Here is a 20,265-nt window from a genome sequence, read left to right on the forward strand (position 1 = left end):
CTGCCTTCTCCTCTCATGTCCCCCACCCCCACTCTGCTCTGCACCGAAGTATGGTCCTGCTTCTTAATGAGCTCCGACACCTCTGGTGCTATCTCACCATCTGTAGTAACCCTCTGCACACGCTGCAAGGCTTTATTGATCCAGCCTCCTGTGTGCGTTCACATTGTGTGACTCATTCTGAAGGTTTCAGCTGGACACAAAATGAACCAAACCTCTTTTAAAAAATCGTAACCATTACACACTAAATATGGACTTTAAAAGTAATTGTCCAATCACCGAATTAGACCGAGCATCATAGTGTTTGGGTTTTTTCCCAGTGAGTATCATCTAATGCCAGACTTCTCACATGCATGTTGAATGTGCGTGTAACCGCCTGGGCTTCCGAAGGCATGACTTCATATGTAACCGACCGACAGTGTGTGTGTGCAGCTGCCTGATCTTGAAGAGGATTTTTGACATACTGTAACAGACTGACATCTTAGGCGAATGAGAGTTCCAGGCAAAATAAGGTCGTCACGTTTACCGAGGTGAGGTGGTCAGTGAAGGTTAAAGTCGTGATCTGTGAAGCCTCTGAATCATCCTATCGACCTACGGGCCTCTAGGTGGCACAACTAAGGGCGCCTGCAACTGTCAGAGAGCGGGAAAGATGATGATGTGTTGCGGTGGGCTTGCTTGTGTGTGTGGAGTCTGGCAAAGACCGGTAGCTGTGGTTCGTGTTCTTGAGGGTGAGTTATGTGTTGTTTAGGTGTAGGCTACGGCCCACAGAGCCCTGTTTCTAAATAAAAGGATGATAGGCAAGTTGAATACTCAAACTTCCTTAGTGAGAGGGCTCGCTGATGACATTGAGGAGCTGGTTGACGGCACCTGCAGTCACTTGCCTCCTTCCATCCAGAGTGAGCTAGGCTCCGCTGCCAGCCGACCTGCGCCTCCGCTACTGGCTCACCCAGCGTCGCTGCAGGAGGCTTTGGAGTCAGCCTCGGAGAGGGAGGCCGTGCGCTGGACAAAGTTGTTGAAGAGGAGATCTGCTGGTGTGACTGAAATGGACATGGTGCCGCCTGCCTGGGTGGGGGAGTTGATCCAGCTTGTGAGGGCTGTCGCTCTTGACGAGAGGCCAGGCCACCCCCAAGAGTCCGCGGAGGAAGTGGGCAGCCGGGCTACCTGGTCAGGCACTTCCCCCGTACTGCCGCAGAAAAGGGGAACGAGACAGAGGCCGCATAATCTGCACATCTGCCTGCTACAAAAAAGGGTGGCATTTGATCGGACAGAGGAGAGACACAGAGAGGGTGGTGGCTTATCAGAGCAGACAGTTCCACAAGGTTGAATGTCACTACTGTGTCACAAGGCGGGAGCTGCTTTGCTGTAGTCAGTGCCACCAGATCTTTCAGATATTACAAATACTCCTCACAGTCCGGATCGACCACTCTGCCTTACAGTGGCTCATGTATTCTAAAGAGCCAGAAGGCTAGTTGGCTTGCTGGATTGAGGTGTATGATTTCACTGTGATCCACAGATCAGGGGCACGCCACGGAAATGCCAACGCACTTTGCAAATTATATTGCTACAGCGCGGATGGATGTGTCTATTGTGAGAAAAGACAGTCACAGTCGCGGCGGCGAAATGTGCTGCAGCAGGCCACGAACTGACAGCTGTGGACGCAACAGATTGGGGTTGCAGACAGGAGTAAGAGGTCGACACAAGGCCAGCGCTCTCTTGTGTGGGGGCCCAGCGGCGAGGCCTTATGTTTCTGAGCCACAAAGGGACTCGGGTCCATATTTTAAATGCACAGGGCTGGAAAAAGCCAGTAACGTGAGAGATACAGTGGCAGGTGATGATGCCGAGGGCACTAAGGGAGAAAGTTCTCCACTCAATGCATGGACCTTGTGGATCTGATCAATCTTGGGTTATAAAGACCTTAAGGTCAGTCAGGGCACGTATGGTTCCATCTGGGTCTTATCTCACCCTGGACTGCCTTAAGTCACGGGCTCACATCAAAGGTCACATTCCTGAGAGCCTCACCCTACGCAGGCTCAACAATTTCCTCCCAACAGCCACTTCTGCCAGGGCTTCCACCAAGGCAGCACAGGCGGGATGTGGAGGACTGCTGCCGCCCTGCGACAGTTTCCAGCAGGGTGCCCATTGGAGAGGGGCGGGATTGATGTTCACGGACTGTTTCCCTACAGAGAGACAGGTAACCGGTATATCCTACCTGCCATGGACTATATTCTACAGACTGTAAAGTCCTCTGAGGCAAATGTGTAATTTGCGATTTTGGGCTATACAAAATAAAATAAAATGAATTGCCTTGTTTATTTATTTTATCTCTAGTATGTTGTTTCCGAAAGCCCCCCGGTAGTTTTCTTGGGCTTTCATCGACTTTCAATCGACTTCGTGATTGGTCGGAAAGTTTTTCTTTATTTAGAAAATCACTGTTTAGTATTCACTGAAGAGCTGTGTAGTACATCGACGCCCTCGCTAAATGTCGACTAAATGACGGCCATTGCAGTGTGTATTCATGAATGCTCATCTTGTTGTGCAGCTTCTTGAATTTGTCTGAATATTTTATTGAGATTGCATACGTTTTCTGTCTGTATTCCAAAGAAAACGTCAGATTTTTATCTAAAATCTGTCACATGTGAAATTCACTATCAGCTGATGGATCAAACAAGAGGTCACTGCCCTTCTCTGGTGCATTCGTCTCACTTCGCTGCTCTGAGTTGCCATTTCCACCAACTCACCACTCATTTCTCCGAGGTAACAAAAAAAGAAAAATGATGTTCTGTATGGCAAAGTTCACATTAGGAGCACTACTTCTTTAACAATGTCTGCCGAGTGAAAGTGAAGATTCCTTCCCCTGTTTTTTTGTGCTGCTCCCTCCGATTTCCCTCAACACACAGATGCTGTGTGTGAAGGTGAGTGGTCCAATCCCCATCCAGCACCTCGCAGTGTCCCCTCACACGGCAGCACACCAGAACAGTACACCATCCCCCGTTTAGAGAGGAAACAGACACCATTCGCAGCAAGCTGTTATACTTTAATAACAATATATTATAGAGGGCTTTGTGAGTTCATATTGTATCCGTTAAGGGACGGGAAGCCAGTGGAGGGGTGATGTGATCCCGGGAGGTTCTGGAAGTACTGGAGTTGATTTAGGATTTTGGATGATGTTTCATGAAGGATACTTTGTCTTAATGAGTCAGCACCAACAAATTCCTGCTCGCATTACAGAATTAATTCTGTTTTTGATATTAACACATATTTTGTACAAAAAATTATTTTGGGGGCGGAAATAATATTTTCTCCGCTTTTGAGCTGGCCTTGTATTCGCCCAGAGTACAATCCAACTGACCTCTGAAATAGTGAGGCTCACCCAGGTGGAATTAACCTGTGGTTATTGACTGGTGCTTTTTTTTTTTTGGTTGGTGAAAAGACGCAGCAGAATTGCTGGAAATAAATTGATAAAGTTGAATCATAAGAGACGGTTACAGGAATGACATATTTTTGAAGGCCAAACCTTGGGAGTTAGCATCGCACCAGTTCCCTCCTCCAAAAAACGGGAGGATTTTATGGTACAACCAGATAATCTTCACTAACGAACGACACTCATTAGTTTTTGAAGCGCAAATGCAAACCGCACAAACCACAAGCAAACTGCTATAATCTACAATGTCTCTGTCGCTGACTCACTTTTGCTGATTGCTGCACAAATACAATTAAGAGCATAATAGAGTTCAATGGAAAAAGGAAATCGTCTCGAGGAATATTTGTGATTGACTGGTAGAGTGAAGCTGACATTTCATACATCATTTAATTAATCCCTTTTGAGAAAAATAATGAAATTTGTGTCAGATTCAGATCAGACGGATGACAGTTTTATTTGTGCGGCAATTAAAAAATATTCACATATAGACTAACGTTGCACTGTTTCTAACCCTTTAAAATATTATATAAGCCTCTGTCACTCATTAAGTGCATTAAGAAATGCTTCATTCTGTCCCAATTTGTAACCAAATTATTACTAAAGGTGGAGGAACTGCTTCTCCCCATCGAGGCTCACGACTGATCCCTTTGTCTATTCTGAAAATATATACGTATGTATATATTTTTAATAATAAGAATGTTTTCTTAATAAAGACAATGGAGGAAGATAAACAATAATACAGTATCAGGTGTGGTTGGCTGTGGATGTGAGGTTCACGGTGGGATTCCGGCTCCACGCCTGATCAGCCATACCGTATCTTAGCAACCCTCAGGCTGAGAGTGTCAGTCCCCCTGAATGCACTGCTGTCACCGCTGAGGGGTCAGGCGGTCAGTGCTCGGGCTCGGGGGCAGTGAGGCGTGTTCATGTTTGAGGAGTGAAGACCGGAGGAGCTGGGGAGGCACTGCGGCTGTGAGAGCGGGGGGGCATGCCGAGAACAGAGAAGCAGGTTGTTGTCGTTCCTGCTTTTTATTATTGTGATGGACATCAGCCGCTGTTCTTTAGCTGTGTTGTCTCCAGTGTATTAGTATTTGAGCAGCCGTCGACCAACAGGTCTCAGTGACTTTTTCCATCAGGGATCACAAACATTTTGGAATGTGTGGGAATATATATTGTTTACATCGTGTTTGTTTTTTGTATATTCAGGGAAAATCTACCACAGAAAAGAATGGAGAAACTTGCCTTGATGACAAACTCCGGTGTGGGTTTTCAAAGATCAGTATATAAACAAAAACATTGTCCCCTCTATAGAGGCCATTTATCAAGTCTACAGAGGCTCATCTTGAAGGTCACAGGGGTCAAATGCGAGGTAAGGCAAGTGAGGCACTGTCAGTTCCGGTTAGTCATCGTAATCCGGGGGAATCGTACACCTGCCTGCTTCTCTGCTGGAATGCGTTAGAATAACTAAAGAAAACAGAATGATGCTTTGTAGTGCGCCATGGGATTCTATGTGTGTATTGGCTTCTTGCTGTCTGGTCTCAGTGCAGGTTCTCTGTGTTTGTGTGTGTGTGTGTTGCAGTGCTGTCTGCCGAGGAGGAGGATGAATAATAAATGCAGTCTGAAGTTTGGATTCAACGTGTTCAGACTACTGAGCAGAGCTGAGGCCCATCCACAGCCCCGGCCTGAGCCAGTGCCCTATGATACGATTCTTTGGGGGAGGAAAACTGAATGGGGGAGGGTTGCGGGGGTGGTGGTGGTGTAGGGGTAATGAATTGGAGAACCAATTCTCGCCTGCTCTCCCCTCCCTCTGCGATGATCTCTCTCTCTCTCTCTCTCTCTCTCTCTGTCTCATGTCTCTCCCTTGCTTTCCCTTTTAACCAGCGCGCCGCACTCCAGCCAGCCTGCGGCAATGTGAGCGTTGCCGTGGCAACGTGGAAAGGACCACTGCGATGAAGAGAGAGACAGAGAGAGAGAGGAGGGGTGCAGCTCATCAATGTCTTAAAGCCCACCTCCCGCCCCTCACCCAAATACACACACGCACGCGCACACACACACGCACACACGCACACACATACACTTGTTCAAGCTGTTGAAAGAACATACATCACAATGGGCTCAAGTCTAAAATGTGCCGCAGAGAAACAGAAATTCTGCTGTAGCTCATCCATGTCTCTAGCTGTTAATCTATGTAGGTATCACTCCATCTATCTATCTATCTATCTATCTATCTATCTATCTATCTATCTATCTATCTATCTATCTATCTATCTATCTATCTGTCTGTTTGTGTTTTCTTTTTATACCCCCCCCCCCCCCACCTTTCCAATTAAATATTTCTATATCCACTGCTCTTCACTGTACGTGTGTGCGTGTTTGTGTGCGTGTGTGTGCTCGAGCAGCCCCGGCTCATTTCCAGCTCCAGCCCTCTAATAAGCCCATGTGGCGAATGTGTGACGTGGATCAATAACTGGATGTGTGTGTGTGTATGTGTGTGTGTCTGTGTGTGTGTGTGTGTGTGTGTGACATTGCAGTGTGGATCTGAGAGGCTGCGGCAGCTGTCGACAGACAGTGAACACCCTTACCGCATCAGCAACTTGATTGCATACTAATGTTTCGATGTGACCCCCCACCCCCCCCAATGAGTCTCCCTCACTGTTTTCCCATTTCTCCTCCCTCCCCCACTGATCTATTTCCATACGTCTCTCTCTTTCGTTCATCTTGCCCTGCCTCCCACCTTGTTTTTCACATTGTGTGGCAGTGATTTGGAACTGAGCTGCTGCTGCTGGTACAACCCACCCACCACCTTCTACACCGTCACACTTGGGACATGAAGGTAGAAAACAAGGCAGTTACACATGTGGCTTAAACAGAGCAGCGTTACTTCAAATATTATTTGTATATTTATTATTTAATATTCTTTTTTTTGTTGTAAATGAACCGTTTTGGATCATTCTGATGATGTCTGGTTGCAACAAGCAGTTGTTTTCAGTTAAAAAAGTTCCTTAAACTGGCCTGACCAGGACAGATGGAATAATCAACGATTAACCATCAGCATGTGAATGCATTGGTACTTTCTGCTGCTAAAGCGCCACACGTATCCCTCAAGGACCAAACCAAAACTGAGATAAAATGAGAGTGAATGTTCACTAATTCATCAATTAAGATTAAAAACAACCCTAAGGCAATTTTTATGTTATCTAATTAGACAATTGTTTGCTGTATAAACTTAATATGTGCAGTTCTGCTGCCCCCAAGCACCTAAAAATCTCTTTAAAGATGTTTTTGGCGGATTTTAGAAACTGATGTTGACTGATGCGAGCAGTGGTGGCAAAGTGAAGGTACAGCCATTTAACTGTGTAAAACACAAGAAGTTGTGTGTTAGGGAATCAAAAACAAGAGTTATTTGAAGGGTTTGAACAAATTGGATTATTTAAAAAACAAAAATAGCGGCAAAACTATACAGATAATAGTCAGATTGAAGAGGTTGGAACAGGTCAATATCTAGAAGCTTACTTTGACAATATTCTTTATTTTTCTGTCAATCTACTGAGTGAATTATCCGACAATCATGTCTGCTCCTGTCTGTTCAGCCAAAAGCTCTGTGACTCACGCCCGTTAAATCCTCTGTAGCTTCCACAGAAAGAGGGCAGCAGACAGGTGGGATGTGGATTGTCAGCCCAAGCGAAGGTAGGGTGGGTCACTCAATAAGAGGAAGTTGGAGATTATATGTTGGTCTTGAACATCTCTCTTTTCTGAGGAAGAGATTATCCATTAAAGATTTGAGGCTCCGAAAAAAGAAAAATAGTTGAGAAAAGAAAAAGAAAACAGCAAATAATTTGCCCAAAACTCACTTCGGTAATGGGAGTTTTCTTTCCTGGATTGTTGCAGGCTACTGAGAGACATCAAGTCGGATGTCAGAACAGTGAATGGCATGCGAGACGGAGTGTGATAGGCTGCACAGAGAATCTGTTGCAAGGCTCACTGTGAACAGACCAGTCAAGTCTGGCATATGTTTTCAAAGCAGCCCTTTTAGCAGCTTGCAGCAGTTGCCATGGAAACCCCAATGCCATTTCCCCCCATTGTTTGGGCCGCTTGATATACTGAAAGCCTTTTTCAGTCCTTGTTTATTAGAAGCTGGAAAGACCGACAATGAGAGACAGGTTTTGCGCTGTTAGCTTGTGCGTTTTTGCAAAAATTAAATTGTATTTCTGTGTATGTGTGTTTGAGCAACTTCAATCTCTGTCGGAGGGGAAACCCGTGCCTCACTTGATCTTCATAGTAGATAAAGACGAGTCTGTGCAGCAGCTGAGATGATATATATCATTCCTTGTTTTATTAGATGATCCATCCTTTTTTAATTAAGAAGACAAATCCTTAAATCTTCTTTAAGAGCACCTGGTACCTCAAAAGCCCACTTTCTGACTTCAAACACATATGATTTTGCCACTTCTGGGCTGCTGATGTTTTGCTCTTATAAGTTGCTCTGCACTTAAATTTGAGTGTGGTTGATTTATGAAACACCAGGTCAATCATTCAGAGCCTACTTCATTCCATTAAAGTTTTGACTTGATTTAACAAAAATACAATTTGAATAATTTAAAACTCAAATCCTCACGGTTTAGCTGCCAATTATATCTCCCATGCCAATGACTCAACTCAATCTCACAATTGAGATTTCCATGGGTTCGATTGACTCGCCTGGAGAGTAGACGAGAGCAGGCGGCAGCAGCAGGGAGTGTTGAAAACAAACTGCGCTTAAGACGAACAGTTTTTAGCAAACTTCAGAGAATAAACAGGCAGTCAAAGAAACACTCTTCCTGTTATATCTGATCTGTCGGTTACTTCCAGTTTGCAGACCTCGTTCCGATTTATTTATGCTAGTAAATTTTGATATTTGTGGAAAGGTGGGTGTATTGTATAATGTAATTTGTTCTTCGAATGTCTTGAAACTAATTTCGAATTCCTCATGTTTCCATAAGTTTGTTTTAAGTCTTATAAGTCTGTTTTTTGTGATCAATTTTTTTATTGATTTTCAGATATGCATTAAAAATCAACCATCCATTACCATGAATATACATAGCCATATGCACATACCCATACGTGCACATAGATATGCACATACTGTACAGTACACACATGCATAACAGACAAAATACACACATGCATAACAGACAAAATAAATGAATACAATTAGTAATTCCGTCATCCCCTATGCCTGATTTTACCTATACGTGCAAATTCCCCCACCCACTACTCCATCTATTGTCTAAGAGGCTGTAATATGGGCCAGCAGATTTTCCCATACTACCGTCTTTTCTGGTTGAGGTATTCTTTTCCCTGGCGATCCTGTTTTCAAATGCTGCTGTCTCTGTCATGAGTTTGATTCATTCTTCTTTGCGGGATTAGCCTTGCTGCCACAGTTAAACTTCCATGAACATGTACATAAAAGCCTGATCACCGTTTTTGTTGGTCCTGGTGGCATCAGCGATTTACCTCCTAGTAAGCAGAGCCTTGGGGATACTGGAAAAGGCTGCTTGAGCCACCTTTCTAAATACATCAGAACCGCTATGCAAAAAGGCATCACCACAGAACATTCCCACATAGCATGTAGAAAAGTGCCAATTTCTTTATTACATTTCCAAGATTTATATTCTTGCATTAATCCCATTTTATGCATTTCTTTTGCATCACTGGTGTGAAATATTACCTATGTACAATTTTATAATGGATGAACTTTGTAACCCAGCCTACATTCGATATGATCTCCTCCCATACATTTCCCCTAATCTCATTGCCAAGATCCCTTTGGCCTTCGCACATTCTAATTTGAATATTTGATATTTTCCTGTAGAATATTGAGGCAGCATGTGAAGAGCTTGAAGCACCGAGAAATCCTGTTTTTTTTCCTTCTCTGCTCTTTTCAGTCCAAACAGTCCTTCCCTATGAGGCTCCTCAGCTGTAAATATTTCCATAAAACCCTTTTCTCCTGTAATTTCCTTTAACGTTCTCAAATTATCTGAATACCCCGTCTTCATATATATCTTTGACAGCATGTATTCCATGTATCCCATAGAATTTTTTTTTTCCCTATACAAATGACGGGATTATTCCAAAGTGAGGAGTAGTCTTTGTTTGTAATGAGTAATTATGAAATAATGAGTGTTGTATCATTAGATCTCTTTGTTTTATGTGTTTAGTATGACTAAAACCTGGTACGGTGCTGCTTGTATCCCTTCCATTTTTACCCACGTTGTGATCCATTTAAACTGAAATGTCATTTCTACCACGTGAAGCTGGGGAAATATGTCTCAGCCTCTCCGACCATCAGCACCGGTTCAGCCCCAAGGCTGCATTCTTTCCCCTCTGCTCTTCTCTCTGTATGCCAACAGCTGCACCTCCAGCCACCAAACAGAACAACCTGGAGCTCGACGCTCTGAAGACAGTGGAGATGATTGTGGACTTTAGGAAGAACGCAGTCCCCCCCCCCCCCCCCCCCCCCCGTGTGACTCCCCCTGTCACTGCTGTGGATTCCTTCCATTTCCTGGGCTCCATCATTACCCAGGACCTCAAGTGGGAGCTGAACATCAGCTACATCACCAAAAGGCTCAGCAGAGGTTGTTCTTCCTAAGGCAGCTGAAGAAATTACACCTGCCAATGACAATGACGGCCATCATCGAGTCCTTCCTCTGCTCCTCCATCACCGTCTGGTACGCTGCAGCCACAGCCAAGGACAAGGGCAGGCTGCAGCGTGTCATCCGCTCTGCAGAGAGGGTGATCGGCTGCAGTCTGCCGCCACTCCAGGACTTGTTCGCTTCTAAGACCCTAAAGCGAGTTAAAGAGTTAAAAAGATTGTAGCCGACCCCTCTCACCCCGAACAAAATCTGTTTGTGCCCCTTCCATCTGGCAGGAGGCTGAGGTCCATCAGGACCAAGACCTCCCGCCACACGAACAGTTTCTTCTCGTCAGCAGTCAGGCTCATCAACAGAGCCCGGTCCCCCACTGACACACATACACATACACTTGTCACTTTCTTTTCGCTGGTGCACTTTATTTTTAACTTTTATTTTTAATTTAAATTCCTCTTGTTCTTGCACTGTGTTGTCTTATCTGTCTTGTTGTCCATTGTCTTGTCTGATGTTATGCACCAACCGCCATGTCAAATTCCTTGTATGTCTAACATATTTTGGTAATGAATCATCATTGCTCAAGTATATCCTCTTGATATTGGCATGCATTCTGATTTATACCATCATATTTTCGAAAAGATGTCAATTGTAGAGAGAACCCGAGGAAAGGGTCCCTGATCAGCAATAAAATGTCATCTGCGTACATAAACATTTTGTGTTCCACTTCTCTGTGAGACCCCTTTAATGTCTGTTTTTGCCCTGACTGCGAAAGCCAGCGTTTCCAAGAATATTGTGAAGAGTAACGGACTCAGAGAGTCTCCTTGTTTGGTTCCTCTCATTAAGTTGAATTGAGGTAAAATCATACCGTTGGTTATCACTGATGCTCTGGGATTTCAATTTAATTTAATGAAAGTATCGCCAAAGCCAAATATGTTTAGGTTATGCCGCAAAAATCCCCATTCTGCTCTATCAAATGCCTTTTGAGCATGGTTTTCTCCTGATTAAATTGTATAAGGAATAACAAACAAAATCCAACTCGCTGGTCGATAATTTCGAGGATCAGTAGGGTCTTTATCTTTTTTTACCGATTAAGGATATCAGGGCTTCATTGTATGTATTTGGTAGCCCTCCCATTGAAACTGATTCTTCATACACCTCTGTCAGGATAGGAGCCAGTTTATCTACAAATTTGACAAAGTCTGTCACCAGTTTCGCCTTTTCATCTTTGATGATGCTGGTTATAGCAAAGCCTCTTTTTGTTGTGTCTGGCGAATAATTCCCCCCCCCCACTCTCATAAAAATTACTTTTCACTCTGAATAGGGCATACTCTTCTTTTTTATTTTATATTTCATTTATTTAAAATTGTAGGTTGCACCGTTTGTTTCTAATTCTTTAAGATGACACTCCAGATGCCCAACTATTTTATTTTGCTTTCTTTCCCTACTGGCATAAGCTAGGATTTTGCCGTTTACATAAACCTTGGAGGCTTCCTATACTGTAGCTTCATCCGTCGAATCATTGTTCATAGGAAAAAATAGTCACGTTCATCTACCATTAATTTGCTATCTATGCTAATTCTGGGTACGGGAGAAATATGTTCAGCCTCCATCTATTTTTCTTTACTCTGGCTCTATTACTAATCCTAGCTGTACATCTGCATGATCGGCCAATGCTATGGATCCCATTGAACAGTCTGAGACATTCTTCACCAGATTGTTGCTTATCAATAAATAATTAATCCTAGAGTGAGATTTGTGGCTATGCTAATAAAATGGGTACCCCTTTTCTCTTGGATTGTTGTACCTCCGTATATGTATTTGTTAATCCAAGGTCCTTCATCAATATTTTAATAGCCATTCTATCTTTTGGTAACTTAAAAGAAGTTGTTTTGTCTAGAACTCCATCCAAAACTTGATTAGAATCCCCAGCTATGATTGTATGTCCATCAAATATGCTTTCCACTAATTTATTCACTTTATGAAAGAAGCTTGGATCCTCGATATTTGGTGCATAGATATTACATAAATTCATTTTTACACCGTCAATTGTCGCTTCAAAGGTCTAACTTCTTCTTCCTTTGTCTTCTCTTGGCATTTGAAAATTAATTTTTTTGTGCACGAGTATACACTCTAAAAAATTTCACTGTAAATTAACGGTATTTTACTGGCAGAAACTACGCCAGGAATTTACCGTTATTTTACGGTATAATTCCGTAAATGTTTTTACACTATGTTACCGTAAAATGGATTACTGTATGTTACCGTAAACTTGAACGTATTTTACTGTGAATTAACTGCAATTTACTGGCAGTCGACTCTAGTAACTTACTGTTTCATTTACAGTGCCCTACCATAGTTTATGGTATGTTGTCGTATATTGGATTACAGTTTCTTACCATACGATTACTGTTTTTGTGTTATAAATACCAGAATGTTACCGTTTACTTATAACCGTATACTTTTGCATTTAATTCCCCACAAATTAAAGAAAGACAACCAAACTCAGTTCAGTTCAGCATTTGTAACCAAGATCAAAACATAAAATATGAATCATAAAATCATTAGGAACAAGGTAAACTAACTGCAACAATACGCTATGGAACACTTTCAATTGACCGCAGCAAACGGCTGGCGTCCTTAATCCAGTGCCTCTGTAAAACAAACCAAAATTAAATATTTAGAAACACTGTCATTGGTAAAATATTAAAATTACAAAGTTGAGGAAGACAACCAGATGTAAGGAAGGAGAATGTTGATCATGCTAGGTAAATAACACTTACCAACGTTACTTGGAGAGACCAGGCAATGAGAAACTCCTCCGATGTTGAACTGCGCTGACAGGTGTTCTGGATGAACTGAGATTACGCGTCTGATGTCACGTTCAGGAGCAGTCGGTCACGATTAACACTCAAATGACTTTTAGGTAATGAACACTTTGAATAATACAAATATTTATAATCTTTACATTCCAACCACTGAAATGACAGCGAAGGCGGCGCATGGGATAGGGACGGTGTGCTGTGCAGCACAAGGTTGCCGGTTTGAATCCTGGCTGCTCCCTGTGCCTAGTTGAAGTGTCCCTGAGCAAGACACCTAACCTCCAATTACTCCACATAAAATGATGTCAAACCATGGGCGTTTTGGATAAAAGTGACAGCTGCATGTATAGTAATGTCCTGTTTGTCAAAGTCATCATCGTATCTCATGAGATACTATCTCATTATGATGACTTACAGGACCTGATTTTCAGTGGCTGACATGGGCTTCCATACATTAACCTACAAAAGATGTAGATGGATTGTGAATCACTGCACTTGTATGTGTAGTTCCACCACTTCATAAAATATATGTAACATGCAGTTGAATTACGGTAGTCTGCTATTATTGTAAATTGACAGCTTTAACTGTTTATTCATGACATTGGCCGTTAATTTACAAGAAAGGGATGGAAATTTAACTATGTTACAGTTATTATGACATACTGTAAGATACCGTTAGAAATGCACCGTAAATTTACAGCAATTTGTTTCAGTGTAGCCACTCCATGTTTTTTGCTAGAGTTTCAACTATAATATATTTGACCGACCCAATCACTTTTTAATTTAGCTGCTTCTGAGTTAATCAAGTGGGTCTCTTGTATGAAACCCACGTCAGCTGGTTTAGATTTTAAGTATAGTAGACTTTATTTATTTATTTATTTTTATAGGATTATGTGGCCCATTTACATTCCATGAAAGTAGACCGCTAGACATTTTTTAACAGGGTAGTTTTACTTTCAACATTAACATGATAGTTGGCATATGAAGGGAGTGAGTGTAAGGAAAAGAAAAAGGAAAAAAAGGAATAAAGAACCCTAAACATAAGATGTTCATGGTTGGGGGTTAAGACATAAGCATTTAAAAATCCAAATATACATTAACATACAATACACATCCCAAAATAAAACCACATTCCCGCCCTCTCTCCTGTTCTATTCAGTCTTGTCTTAAGTGTTGCTTTCACCAATTGTGGTCCGAACTGGTAAAGTGTTGTGGAGGAGTGAGTGTCACACTGGTGTGCATCCTTGTGGCCACTTTATCCATTTGACACATATATCCATTGTGTATGAATTTTGTTCTGGACTAGATCTCCTTCCAGTTAGAAGTGTCCAGGAAACTCCTAAAACAGGGCGTCCAGAATCAATAGGAAGGGTCCCTTTACCAAATCTCAAGCAGCTGTTCTAATGTTTGCTACTCTATCTTGTTTCTAAAAAGCGAGCCTCTTTTCAATGGCTTTTATCCATGAGGTCACAACCCAATGCCCACGACCAGAGATTTGGTTTAGAAGGTAGATCCTCTTTGCCCCCCCCTGAGACCAAAAGGAAATTTAAAAAAAGAAAGGATAATATTAAATCATATAAAATCTTTATATGATTTAATATCTTTTTTTAATTTTTTAAATGTATCCAGTCAGTCATCAATGGCACTTATCCTCCATAGAGGGTTGTGTGGGGGCTTGAGTCAATCCCAGACAAAAAAATCAGGCGAGAGACGGGGTTCACCCTGAATTGGTGGCCATTGCCAGGCTGAGACAGAGACACACAACCATTCACATCCGCACACCTGAAGAAAGTTCAGAGTCACCAGTCAACCAAATCCCCAGAGCATGTCTTTGGACTGTGGGAGGAAGCTGCAGACACAGGAAGAACATGCAGACTCCACACAGAAAGGCTGCCAGGGGGAGTCGAACGCAGCCCGTTTTAATATTGTGCTTTACGGTTTTGCATTAAATCATTTTGGGATGTTCGCTGAAATTGATTGGATAGCGCGAACTAGAAAATGTTCGACCAGCCGCCACTGCATCCGCCATTTCTCCACTTCAGTACCGTGTGCCCTCTGGTTCTCACTTGGCTACAAACCATTCTAGCTTGAGCAGAATCATCTGTAAGAATAAAAAATGGAGAGATCCGATCCTGAGGCCACCGAACCAGACACTTCATCCCCAGTCGGATCAGCAATCCGTTGCATAACTTGAGGCAGCCAACTTGACAGTGAAAACTGTGTTTCCATTCCCTGACTTTCGTCTCATCTCCCGATGATTCGCGGGGCCGCCTTTCCCAAAGTGCCTTGTGTGTCTGAGCCCTCATCCAGTCTTGGGTCAGAGTGGAGGCTACTGGATCAAAGATGAATTGGCCTTAGGAGAAATGCTGCAGCTCGTCCTGAAGCCCCACTGGGCCGCCATCTGTGAGTTGACGAGGCCTGCTGCCCAGTCCTCGAGACCGGGAGGGGTCTGCCCGGGAAGGATTGTTCATTGGAGACAGCTCGGGCAGGCAAAGTGTATTAATAACATTTTCCCCTTCCCGAAGAAGTGCCCGAGCAATTAGCTTCTGTTGAGAGAAATCAGCTGTTTTAGCTGCTGCTTCGAGCCCAGGCCGGTCAGAATCCAAAATAAACATTTCTAGTGACGTATTGTACTGTATATGCATCTTATAAAAATGTATCTTGTGTTGTGGAAAACAGAAAGCTAATTTTAAACTAAAGTTGTATGTGTTGCTTGGGAAAGAGGTTTCATTTTTGAATGCTCCGACAACATTGCTTGGCAGTTTATGTTTTTAACACTGCTTATCTTATTTGTAGGGACGGGTAAAGGCCATTGTTGGGAGAAATAAACACTGTGATTGTGGATTGTTGTATTGGATTTGTATGTCATTGACAAAAAAAGAATCGGTGACATTGGAGCTTAGCAATACTCTGGTCCCAATAAAATGCAATAGCAGGCCGTCTCCCCTGTGATTGCCTCTTATACACCAGTACAGGTTCATTTTACTGCCGTCCTATTTACGTCAAATAGGACGGCAGTAAAATGAGTCGGACCTGAAAAAGCTGTTTTGCTGTCTTCCCCAAAGAGACCACAACTTTAGACTTAGGATCGCTGTCCTGAAGAGAGATTGATAACGATTTTGATCCGAGGCCACAGTCCGGTGCCAAGCCACTGAATCGAAAACGGCTCGGCACAGAAGGCTCCACTATATTGTAGATGAGCTGGAAGGACTCCCTCTCAGTCCCACTCTTCCACTATGCCTGACACTATAGAACAGGAACAAATTTCAAATGATGGATTCCAGATTTGGCATTCAGCTAAACTCATCTGTTCCCCAGGGTCACGTTGTGCAAGCAGCTCCGGAGCAGTGCCATCATTTGGACAGTCGATCTTCAAGTTACTGGCCCACCTGGATCCGCCAATCACTTGCTTTTCCCCTCCCCAGCTTCTGTTCTCATTGCGGGCATCCTTTGTGGTTTGCCTCATCGCTCTGTCAAACTCACAAACAATCTGCAGTCCTTTGCACAAGCACTGGACGTAAATTCCTGCCTCCCAGCGCTCTTCTGTCTCAAAAAGAAAATACCGTCAGATCAGACAACTGCACAGTCGGCTGAAAGGATGCCGCACCGTGCAGATGACTCCTCCGCCTTTCTTGGATGTGCGGACCTGTTTACCAGCGATGGGCCAGTGGGTCGGGGTGCCTCCTGTTATCTCTTAATACCAGTACGTTCAATAGCATTTTGTGAGACCAACTAAATCAATGCAAAATTGTATGCTATTTTCAACGGTTTTGTTTACCAGCATTCATCAAAGCTAGAATCCGTTGAGAAACAAACTTTGTTATTTGCGTAGCTTGTAAGATACGTTCTCATCTTTGAATCAAATATAACTAGTACTTTTTTATTCTACATTCCTTGACCTCAATCTATCTTTGCACATTTATGAAAAAAAGACCCAGCGCCGTTCGCAGTAATCCAAAAAGGGACTGTGCTCTATATTATGTAAGGCTCAGAAATAGGTCAGCAGCAGTAATAGTGTCACTCCCTTTTATTCAGTATTTCATTTATCTTTCCTCTCTTTCAGCAGACTTTCGACATGTTAACATTATCATTTGTGTAAAAGATAATTTGCAACAATTTTATTAATGTAATATGACGGTTGAATAAAATGGATTCAATGCTATTTACCAGCAGTATCTGGAGTAGTGGCGGAGCTCTCTCTTCCTCTCTCTCTCTGTGGTAGTGGCGGTGTATCGCAGTTTTATTTGTCGGCTGAACCCCTCCTGTTTTGGAATGTCCGTCGCTGCATAAGCTGACTTATATAAAAAGGGATAAGCCGATGCTGAGCATGTTGCATAAATGGTCCCTTTTGTATTCAGACTGTCTAGCCAGAAAACTCCACCATTCCTCCACACTTCCACTTTTGTGAGGCAGAGTAAATTCACTTGACCCATGACCTGATGAACTGATCTGGTTTACTTTCTTCTAGAGCGTTGTCCAGCCAGTTGTCCATGTTCCAGGACTTGTCCAAGGACCCCAAACGGAACAACGGAACAACTGCAAGGGAACCCTTGACATTAAAGAAGTCTGCCTCACTGACACTGAACCGTGCGATGAAGTCGCTGAGTGCAAACCAAGGATTTAGAACCACAAAACACCTGCGTTGGCTTTGGTAGTTGAAGATGATCATGATTTTTAATGAGATTAGTGCATCAACATCTAAATATGCAATCAGATTGTTTTTGGACAAACGCAATAGATTTGAATTTGACTGATATCTTCATGAGGGCTTTTGTTTGGTTTGGGACAGTGAACTCTATTAATACGAAGGGAAACCCTTTAGCCAGATATATTTACAGAATAAGGAAGAAATAAACGTCTACAATAATTTGCATTTCTTTCTAAATTAAAAAAGATGACAATTTTATAACATGTATTACTTTATTATTGTTGTTGTTAATGTTAGAACCTTTCCCAGGAGAAGGGGACTGCAGAGGGAGATGAAAGACCTTCAGCCGATGTGTATTCATTTCTGTTGTTAGAGGGGAAGAACGCAAAGGTGCACGCATGTGAGGGATGACTTCATTCTCCTGGCAAAGATGACAATGACAAAATTCAATCAATAAATGACTTGAGCTGCTCAGCAACAGAACACGTGATCCTTGCCCCTGGATTGGCTCTGTTTTCACTGTAGTTTTGACCCTGGAATATTCCACACATTTTCAAACCCATATGATCAGTCTGTGCTGCAGTGAAACATCGTACTCCACTAATCAGCCTGCATTGTCTTCACTGCGGTGCTATCTCTGTTACCATGGACACGCATTCGTGGCAGTCAGTAATAGTCAGCAGTCAGGCCTCTTTGGATAGATTGTGTTGGACAGACGCAGGCCGGCATTTTCCAGTCTTTATGCTTAGCTAAGCTAACTGACTGCTGGCTTTAGCGTCATATTCAGTGCAGCACGGCAGTCATGAGTGGTTTCATAAACATTATGATGCAAAGAGTCCTACTCATCTGATAATGTTTTAGTCTGCTTTTCCTCATTTTTAATTCAGGATGTAATGTCCAATTAAAGGAGCAGTTTAGTTTTAATGCAGTTTCAAGACGCTCCCTCTTTGGTAAAAAGTATTTTAGCGAGTTAGCATGAGACGTCACGCTCATCTCTGTGGAGAGATTTTTATCTTTCAATCTAATGAACAATTAATTTTTCCCCCGATGAAATTTCTTTCATTGCAGTTTGGAGTGCAACCCTAAATTGTCTCTCTGGCCCTGGAGGAATAAAGAAAGCTGTATTTTATCCTCTTTATTTCTAAGCACTTAGCCTGATCAGATTATCATTCAGTTATTAAATGACCCGGGACCTTAATAACTTAAAAGCAGACCAATGGAATGCAAAAATTGAAGGGCACTTCAGGGTCACCCAAATCACCAAATCTGTCTTGAGATCCCACTTAGTCCTGACGTTTAAGCCTTTTTCTGCCATCTTCCATTATCGCAATTAAGATTTACAAGTCTTAAGAGGGGATTGTTTTTTGTTTTGCTTGCAAACCTTACATTGTTAAATCCTTGACGTAAACAACATTTTCCTACTTGTTCTCAAAGAACATGTCTCTTACATTTAGGGGGAAATCTGCAAGAAGAGTTTCTAAATGTTCCCGGGTGTGTGCTGAAAATGGTGATCTCATGTGTCATGTCATCTCATGTACTTTATGCAGATACAGTGAACCTTTTTTACACTGCATATTCCTTATTGACCCTCAGTTTAACGTGGTCCACTGGTGTCCCGCTAGGCCCCCCGAACCGCCTAACCACTTCCATTGCTCCACCTTTCTGAAGATTAAACACCTCGCACTCTAGACGCACTCTAACCCTAACTGAGCTGATAAACCAGTCACCTTATTTGAAGCCTTTTTTTTAAGGCTTCTCATTTGCATGTAAAAACCTGCAGCGGAAAGTGCTGAATTACAACAGTGTGTGGTTGGCTTTGTGGAGGCTTGGACCAAATTTGAGAAACCGTGTAGTAGAAAATAAATACAACCACTCTATCCATGAAAAGAAATGGATCAGTTAGTAGAACAAACATTCCCATTCAAATCAAGAAATCAATGTGGTCAGTGTGGCGGCCATTTTTATATTCACCATTGCCATTAAGACCATTGTAGCAAAACAACTTTGGTAGGAACTAAACCAACACCGGACAAGTTGAGCAATCACCGAGGTGAGACTTTGCATTAATGACTAACACGAGCAGCTGTGGAAATGTTATTAGCGGCGGAGTAAAACCAATCAAAAATGTATCGACGCACTCTGCGCACAGCGTAGGAAAGCACATTGCGGTTGCCAGATAAGTGGATACTTTCTGGTTGACTTTCTCTACCCATTGCATCAATTAAAGCATGGCAGTAGCTTGCTCCTTCCACAGAAACAGTTTAGGTTGAGTCAACAAAACGCAAATACTTTTTATTATTCATGTTGAGGACAGAGAAGATCACGGTTCTGGTCAAATAATTGTGTGTCTGTTTGTCAACAAAAACAATTGCCATTTTGTTCTGCACTAGTCAAACCACGGAAAACATTTTATTCTCATTCTATAGGTTCTTTGGTGGCAGACAGACAAACAAAGTACCACACACAAAACGTTAATTGTGAGAGATGTGTGTGGGGGTGTGTGTGTTTTTTTGCTCCTCTGTGACTGTGATGTGCAGCAGCCTGAGGCTGATTAGGGCGATCTGTTGTGTTCTTTATGTTCTCTGGCACTTGCATACATTAGGAAAAAAGTCCAATGTCTCCCGACAGGGTTGGCGAGATCTTCCAGGGGTCTCATAGACAGGATAGTCCGCCCCGCTGGGCACAGCCCGACATTTTGGGAGACAGCTACACTGTGATTAAAAATAAGCTGCCCTGGGGTTGTATTTCTTTGGGGTT

General features: G+C 42.7%; 1 long non-coding RNA gene across 1 annotated transcript; it reads left to right on the plus strand.

Annotated features, from left to right (window-relative positions):
- Nucleotides 1-3,484: 3,484 nt before the first annotated feature.
- LOC144388762 (uncharacterized) lies at nucleotides 3,485-5,160 on the plus strand. The gene is made up of 2 exons (XR_013453005.1): nucleotides 3,485-4,424; nucleotides 4,622-5,160. It is a non-coding gene; the product is annotated as an uncharacterized LOC144388762 (long non-coding RNA).
- Nucleotides 5,161-20,265: the final 15,105 nt, after the last annotated feature.

The sequence above is a fragment of the Gasterosteus aculeatus genome, chromosome 1, assembly GCF_964276395.1.
Source record: "Gasterosteus aculeatus chromosome 1, fGasAcu3.hap1.1, whole genome shotgun sequence".
NCBI lineage: Eukaryota > Metazoa > Chordata > Actinopteri > Perciformes > Gasterosteidae > Gasterosteus > Gasterosteus aculeatus.